The following is an 8,702-nucleotide window of genomic DNA, read 5'->3' as shown; positions in this document are numbered from 1 at the left end:
TTATTCATATATAACAGCGCCCAAATCAGGGTGTGACCCCGCCGCTGTGAAATACCTTCAGTACAACTCACAAACACACACAGCCTTAAGATGGCAGAACACTCCGGAACTCTGTCAGGTGACCTGTTCCCTTCTTTATTATAAACAGCACTGGCTGCAGTGCCACAGGAGTCCACGGGTGGCGCTATATATATTACACTTCTCCCTCCTTAATGAAAAAGTAATTATAACAAAATAATCATCATATATAACTTGCATGGTTATACATAACAAAAGATATGGACTTATGTTAGTGTTAACTTCAAACCACCCCTCGGAGTCCGTCAGCCTTAAAGTAAATGCAGTTTTTATTAATTAATAGATACAAGCCAGCAGGGGAGCTATCTTGAAGGAACGCTCAAAGAAATGGCTGGAGGCATCTTCCTTTATATAGTTTCAGATTACGTCATTACGTAATTAAATTACACAAGTTACAAATGAATACATGATGATAGATTGATACATTGGTACAGCGCTTCTTCCAGTCTGGCTTCCGTATGCCTTAAATGGTAAGTACGGATAATGCCTTATAGATACTCCTATTCTACCCTTATCTTGTTATCCAATTCAATTTCTATGTTATCTCTCTCTGTGCTTGCCTCCCAAGGCCTTGGTCTGTGAACTAGAACATTTGCTTCTCTGTGGAATGTTTCCCACAGTCTGTGGGTTCCATTTTAAAATCTGGTAGCTCCATTTTAAAATGGCACAATTAATATTATTAAGAATTTACCTCTTCAGTCCCTCCTGTTGGTCCCTGATTATTTCTAAATAATCAGCCGATCACATATATGTTCTGAGCCATCTGCTGGAAAAGGTGATCAAATCCATTTCCTTGGGATCGCCCTTAGTTCCATCTTTTAGCAGAGTCTTTACATGCTACCCCTGACCATTTTCCTGGGATTATTGGCAAGCTACTAATATTTGTTTTTGTGATGAACCATGAGGTCACTTAGTTCCTCCGTCACTCGGATCAGTTCTTGTTTTATGTAACTCATTACGACCTTTCTGAGTAACCGCTCCCTTTCTTCTCTCAGGTACTTGGTCACCTGAATGTGTTTTTCCAAAAAGGCCCTTTCTCAAGTCCACTACCGTGGTAGTACGGATAGTCCTTTGGTGCTCCCATGTTGTGCAATATTTTTCCATTGTCCTATTTGGTAGGACTTCGTTGTTTTAACGTCGAAGATGACATGTATTTTCTTCCGGCATTCATTTCCCGGGGGTTCCAATCAATCCGCGTCCAAATATACCATGTGGGTACTGGTTACATATATGTAGTTTTGTCCAATTTCATTTATGGTATCATTTAAGGGTTGCAGCTGCCATTCACAAGCTCCTGATGTGCCTTCCATGCTGCATGGTTCCACCACTGGTGTATGTAGCGGGTATACTTGCCCGAATGGCCACTTTACACAGTCCATCCCTTCCTGTGTTTTATTCTTCGGGTCTATCTATTTTCCATAAAATTGTAGCTTTCATAAGTTTTTACTGAATAGCTGTGGTAGGGTCACAAACTCACACTATATCTGACTGTTAGTAACATTAGCCAACAACATAGTCATGTTACATCCCTCTTCAGCACATCGCGTATGCTTCATTTCTGGCCTGAGTGTTAGATATCGTTGGTCAAACTGAAACAGTTTAGCCCATCGTGGGGCATTCCCAGAGAATGCTATCCTTTCTAATTCAGCCCGTTGTCCTTCCTTGATCAGGCCCATTATAAGGCAGTGAGTCTTATTGGCTTCCCGCGTTAAACTGGCCGATACCTGCTGCTGTTCCCAGCTAGTTTTATTTGCCCACTGCCATATCATTTTGCTTGACAGCCACCCCCGCAGGCTATTGGCCTGTAAGGGTTCCTGCCACACATCTGACAGCCTTATGGCATCTTTAGTCAATTGTCCTGCTTTCTGCAGCATCTCGATACCCATTGAGTTTAATGTTCCGAATCCTGTTCCTAAACCTCCTAGTACTTTATCTAGTATGTTTCACCAATAATGAGCTTTGATTATCTTTAGGGCAAGATCTGGGCTCTTACAATACCTGGGTACCATCTTTCGGTCATACTGTATATTTAATGTTACATTTATTATTAAAGGGGCTATCAGTGTGCTCAGACACGTATCGTGCAGCCTTTGTAGGTGTGGCATCCGTTCCTGGTTTGGACAGGGATATTTTACACTTATCATGTTCAGCCATGGACCCCTCTCGCCAAGCTATGAATTATTCACACACAACACCCAGTCTCCGTCTTCCAAGGTTGCCTGTCTCCACTCTGTACTATTGGTATACTCCGTGTTATTAGCATTCCTGGCTTCTTTCCGTATTTTGGTTATATTCTGGGGAGTATTGTTGCAACCTTGCTTACACATTATCCCGGGACCGTCAGCCACGCCACCCATGTAAAGTTGAACGTTACATTCTCATTCTCCTGGGTGATCAGTATAAAATTGCCAGAGACTGGTGCCAAATAGGTCCACCATTTACAGTCAAATGTTAAATCAAAAACATGACATTTAATTCCCGCTTGGCATGTATCATTTCCCTGGGTTGCTTCTCAGTGGACCTTCCACATATAATAACGTCTACGCCCTTTTCCTTCTAAACGTAACTCTGGAGGCACTGGGAGGGGCAGGGCGGCCTCTAACCCAGTTGCCATTAGCACTATCCACAGGTTCATCCCATTGTTTTCTGGCCTGATTCCTTATTGGAAGCTTCCGTGGTCACCGGGTGCATCGTTACTATGGGTTAAAACAGATGGGGGTTGTTTAGTGTTATATGGTTTTACCTGTGCCCAGTGCTTCCATCTAATCCCAGTGGGCTCCTGTAGACAAACACAAGTATCATGTCATTAGTACCGAGTATGGTCCCATCCACCGGGGTTCCATTCCCTTTCGCATCCCTGTTATCTTTATCATGACCTATTCTCCTATTTTAGATAGCTTTTCGAGTCTCATCCTCTCATTCTGAATTTCTAGATCTCTTATCTGCTATTTGCTTCTAACTTCTTTACACATAGCCTGCACCTCTTGGTTTAGATGGACCAAGTATCGCCTTAGCCTATCCTGAATTGGTCCTGCTTCACCTGTCCCTCCAGCTAAGTCCTCTGGTAGTCTCATAGCCCGTCCAGTCATCAGCTCATAGAGTGTTAGTCCCGTGGTTCACCATGGGGTGGCTCTGAGCTGCATTAGAATTGCTGCTAACATCCCAGTCCATCCCTTGCCTGTCTCCTGGATTGCTTTGGACAGGGCCGTTTTTAATATGCTATTCATTCTTTCCACCATTCCCAAACTTTGGGGATGATATGGCATGTGGTACCTCTGTTTGTTCCCAGCAGGGCACATATTTCTTTCATTATTTTGCCGTGAAATATATCCCATTGTCTGAATCTATCTGTAGGGGTACTCCCCACCGAAGTGTCACCTCGCTAGCCAGGATCTGCGCTACCGTCCGAGCGGAGCAGTCCCTGGTATCGAAGGCTTCCACTCACCGGGTGAACTGGTCTATGATTACCAGGCAATACCTTTTTCCCCTATCCTCTGGCAGGGGGCCGGTGAAGTCTATCTGTAAATTCTCCCAAGGTGCCTGTGGCCTTGGTTAATGTCCCATTTGTATCTTGCATCCCCTGCCTACATTATGTCGGGCAAAAATAATGCACCTTTGGCAAAATTTAGCTACATCTTTCCCCATTCCTGGCCACCACCAGTACTGCGAGAGCAGGTACAGCATGTTACTTCTCCCGGTATGTGTTATCCCATGATGTAATGTTAGCAGTTGTTGTCGACAGCATTGTGGTGCCACAACTTGCTCCCGGGGACCCCATACCCATATGTCACCCTTTTGGTGGGCCCCGCGCTTATTCCATTCACGCCTTTCTTCCTGATCGACACTCTGGTGGACCTATGCTATATTTATGTCTGTCTGAACACTGTTAGTCATTACTCGTTGAATTTCAGCTTTAAATGCTGGTTCTGGCTTCTGTTCAGCTGCTGCTCGTTTGGTTGCTAGGTCTGCAAACCGATTTCCCAAGGTGGGTAGGTCTTGGAGGTGCATGTGGTCCTTACAAGTTAGTTTTGTGTGTGCTTTTACCTTGATTACCGCTGCTTCCCATGATTCCTTTGCTGCTTTCACTAGCCTTTCTACTAGCACTCCATGTTTTACCACCTCGCCAGTAGATGTTACATACCCTCATCGTGACCAGGCTGCCATACAGTCATGAACCACCCCGAAAGTGTATCGACTGTCTGAATATATGTTTACTCGCTTTCCTTTAGCTGACTCGAGAGCCTTTATAAGGGCCACCAGTACCGCCACCTGAGCTGACTTGTCTCCTGGGAGCACTCCTGCCATTATTGTCTCTCCTTCCTGTGTAACTACCACCCACCCAGTATGGGGTTCTCCATCAATGTATTTTCTGGATTCATCCACATATAAAATCTCATCTGGGTTGTCCAATGGCTCTTCCTTTACCCCGCTATCCGTTTCCTCCTCTACTTGTTCCCTACAGCTATGTTCCTCCCCTTCTGTCAGCACCCCGGTAGCGGGGTTAACTCCATTAGGCTTTTTTATTATTAATGACTTGTCTTTGGGCAGCAATACGGCCTCCCACTTAGCTTTTCGGCTGTCTGAGATCGATCGCAGCTTTCCAGTATTTAGTAATTCTACCAGGATATGTTGTGTGTGCAAAATAGTCTGTCCCATCATTACTACTGGTTCACTTACTTTGACCGCCCAAGTTGCACAGTCCAGGGTGGCCACACATCGGGGCATCCCACTAACCACTGGGTCTTTCTTCATCGAGCAGTAGGCTATAGGTCTCTGCCAGTCCCCATGTTCCTACATTACCACGGCGGAATAGCTTCCCCCATCCTGATCACAATATAGGTGGAAAGGTTTATTGGGGTCTGGCAATCCTAGGGCGGGGGCCAACATCAGGGCTCTTTTTAGTTCCCCATATGCCTCTTCCTGTTCCGGTCCCCAGTCTATCTTTTGTAGGGGTCCTCCAGTTCCTTTAATTAATTTCTTTATGGGTTCCACTATCATTGTGTATTGAGGTATAAAATGCCGACTATAATTAAAGAGTCCTAATACCTTCCTTACTCCCCTGACATTCTGGGGCTTAGGCATGTCCCTAATAGCCATCCATCTTTCCTCTGTCATAGCTTTCTCGCCCTGACTGATCCAATGTCCAAGGTACCACACTCTGGTCTGGGCCACCTGGACCTTTGTGGGTGACGCCTCAAACCCTGCCCATTCCAGGGCTCCCAATACTTTAACTAAAGCCCTTAAGTGCCCTGGGATTGTAGTTGAGGTGATCAAAAGATCGTCAACATATTGTAACACTGTGCTCCTTTCTGCTTCTACACCTATCTGCTCGATAGCCCAGGCCATTGCCTGGTGAAATATGGCTGGGCTATTATGGAACCCCTGGGGAGGCGTGTCCAAGTGTATTGCTGATCTCCAACAGTAAATACAAAATTGTCCTGCAACTCCAGTGCCAAAGGGAGGCTCCAAATCCCGTTAGCTATATCCAGGACGGTAAATATACAATACCCCGGGTCCAGGCCATTGAGAATTGTGGATGGACTGGCCACGATCGGGTGCTGCTGGGGCATGCATCTATTGAGGGCTGTGTAATCAATTGTTCATTGATATGGTTTTACCACCGGCCATACAGGGCTGTTGGTAGTGGACGTGGTTTCCCTGATTATTCCGGAGGTTTCCAACTGCTAGACTATCCCCTTTACTGCTTGCTAGGCCTCCTTCTTTATGGGGTATTGCCGGTGGACCTCATGGCTTTCCCCCGGGATTACCAAAGGCTCCATATTTACTAATCGGCAATCCTGTTTATGGATGGCCCGTACCTCTGGAAATTGTTGGCATACCCAGCCCATCGCCTTCTCCTGGTCCCAATTGTGTTTTATTACTGCGGCGCTGGCCACCCTGGCCATTTCTCTCATGCCTAATCGTGGTTCTCCCTTACTGTCTGCCCAATGCTCAACCCTTCTCAAGGTTGTATTAGTAGATTCAATTCCCTCAATAAATCTATTCCTAAAATTGTGCCCTCTGGGTTGGGGCATACCCAGAAACTTACTGGTATCAATCGCCCTATTATTTCCACTAGTTGGGGTCACTTAATTTTGCCATCATAGTGCCCCCTCCCACTCCGCTTATTCTAATCTGTTTGTTTGTGGTCGGGAGGTCTAGGTTGGTTATCGAAACCAAGGCCCCTGTATCAATTAACATTTGGTACTGCCGACCCCCTAACAGTCCTGTTAGATACATTCGCAGGTCCTCGGTACCAGCCCCGGGGGTAGAGGCCACCAAGTCCTCCTGTATGGCCTTCTTAATAATTTTGAGGATCTGCTCTTCGGTCGGTCTCCCGCCCTATTTACCTCCCTGACTGTCTCCCCCCAGTTTTCCCTTCTGCTGCCATGGGGCTTTTCCCTCCTGTCCCCCTCCTTTTCCATGGCATTGCGTTTCCGTGCGTCCCTTCTTCCTGCAATTGTTACGCATTAATTCCCCTTTTTTGTCTTATTCCTAGCCCCCATCTGTTTATCGGGGCAATTGTGTATTTGGTGGTTGTTGGAACCACACACATAGCATGCCAAGCCCTTTCCTTGTCCTGCTCTCTGGGTCCCGACTGCGGCTACTATAGCTTCCAGGGCCGCTGTCTTCACCTTCCCCTTAGTCTCCCGGTCCCGGAGCCGCCGCTGGTCTATTTCACATGCCCAGGCTAATATTTTTCCGCAATTAGTTCATACGGGGAGTCCAAGGTCCAGCACACCCTGATGCTGCGAGATTAGCCCTTCTTTAAACATTTTCAGAAAGACCTCGTCATCCCTCCCGGGCTGTGCTACACCTAAATATTCCTCATAAGCTTTAAACTTTCATTCTGCATAATCTGTCACTACCTCATCCTTGCCCTGGATTACCCCCATAATACTTCCCCAGTTGCTACTTCCTTGTCCCAGGGCAGCTTTTACTGCTGTGCAGAAGTTCTGGATCTTCACACCCCGTGCCTGCTCCCCATCGCCCCATGTTCCATTCTGAATATCGGGGGTCATACTTTCCCACTTATTCGATGGGCACGTAGCCTTTACCAATGCATGTACATCTTTCTCATGTATTTGGTGGAGCCCAATTATTTCCGCTAGTTTAGTCCAGAACTTGGGGTTGCCATGCGCCAGTTTTAGCATAGGCAAATCTGCCAGTATCATCTGTTTCTCGCCGGGAGTAAAAGGCTTGTGAGCCTCTGTTATGTTCATCCTTGCTGCAACATTGCCGTGTGCAGGGACCTCGGTTCTATGTGTGGTGATTAGGGCGAGTCTCATCAATTCTTTAATTTCCTTGGGTCCCAATCCTAACCCTGTTAGTGGGGAATACAAATTTGGTCCAAATTCCTCAGTCCATTCTTTTTTGTCATCTATATCTATTTTTATGCTTACATTCTCTTGCCTTTTGTCACTTTCTCTGTCCGTCTCACCTTCAGGCATCTTTCTATTCGTCTGTACGGCTGCTAACATTATCTCTTTCCTGTCCTCGCTTATCTTAATGAGCTGGCTAACTTTATCTTCCAGCTCCTTGCATTTCCCCTGATATTTTACCAAATCCTCTACCTGTTGCTTAATGCGGCTCTGTTCCTCTCTACACCTGTCCTTCCACTTCTTCTTTTCTCCTTGCACTTGTGCAATCTCTATAGACATTACAACTGCCTCCCTCCCTTTGTTTCCCTTCCTTTGCAATCACCAGTTGAGTTTCCAGTGTATCCTTTTTACTTCACCATATCCTGCCTTAACCATTTTCCTCTTAACCTTTTCAAATTTATCTCTCAGAAATTCTTCTGGCAATTTATACCTCACCCCTCCAAGGGCCTTGGCAATTTCCTTTGCCATTTCTTACACTGAAAGTTTTTTCAGTTCCCGTTTTTCCGCCTTTACTTATGCGGAGCTTTTTTCCTCCTTTACTTATGCGGAACCTCGTTTCTGGCTGGATAGGTAGTCCACCCTCACCGGGGATTCCCTGATATCTCGTATAAGTACTTATTCTCCCGACATATGTATTTACTTACAGTGTCCTGACGTGCCCCTCAACTGGATTTACCGGCTGCACGAACTCTGCTTCAGATTCGTTGGATCTCTGGCCGGGCCTTTTGGGAGGAGAATTTCTCAAGGTAATTCTCTACTCACTCAGTTTTAGGTTGATTTGTCTTTTAAGTCGAATTTGCCCGTCCAGTAGATCCTGCTGACTAGGCTATGTTGTTATGGTTAATTTCAAACCACCACTCGGAGTCCGTTAGCCTTAAAGTAAATGCAGTTTTTATTAATAAAAGATACAAGCCGGCAGGGGAGCTATTCTGTGAAGGAATGCTCAAAGAAGTGGCCAGAGGCATCTTCCTTTATATAGTTTCAGATTAAGTCATTACGTAATTACACAAGTTACAAATGAATACATGATGATAGATTGATACATTGGTACAGCGCTTCTTCCAGTCTGGCTTCCGTATGCCTTAAATGGTAAGTACGGATAATGCCTTATAGATACTCCTATTCTACCCTTATCTTGTTATCCAATTCAATTTCTATGTTATCTCTCTCTGTGCTTGCCTCCCAAGGCCTTGGTCTGTGAACTAGAACATTTGCTTCTCTGTGGAATGTTTCCCACAGTCT

The 8,702-nt window shown here is 45.7% G+C and overlaps 1 long non-coding RNA gene across 1 annotated transcript; it reads right to left on the bottom strand.

The window, feature by feature from the left end:
• Positions 1-329: 329 nt before the first annotated feature.
• On the bottom strand, positions 330-8,386 carry LOC139264601 (uncharacterized). Its single transcript, XR_011593376.1, has 2 exons — positions 8,105-8,386; positions 330-2,774 (listed from the first exon to the last, which is right to left on the bottom strand). It is a non-coding gene; the product is annotated as an uncharacterized lncRNA (long non-coding RNA).
• Positions 8,387-8,702: the final 316 nt, after the last annotated feature.

This window comes from Pristiophorus japonicus, chromosome 5 (genome assembly GCF_044704955.1).
Source record: "Pristiophorus japonicus isolate sPriJap1 chromosome 5, sPriJap1.hap1, whole genome shotgun sequence".
Classification (NCBI taxonomy): Eukaryota; Metazoa; Chordata; class Chondrichthyes; family Pristiophoridae; genus Pristiophorus; species Pristiophorus japonicus.
This window is presented reverse-complemented; position numbering and strand designations above follow the sequence as displayed.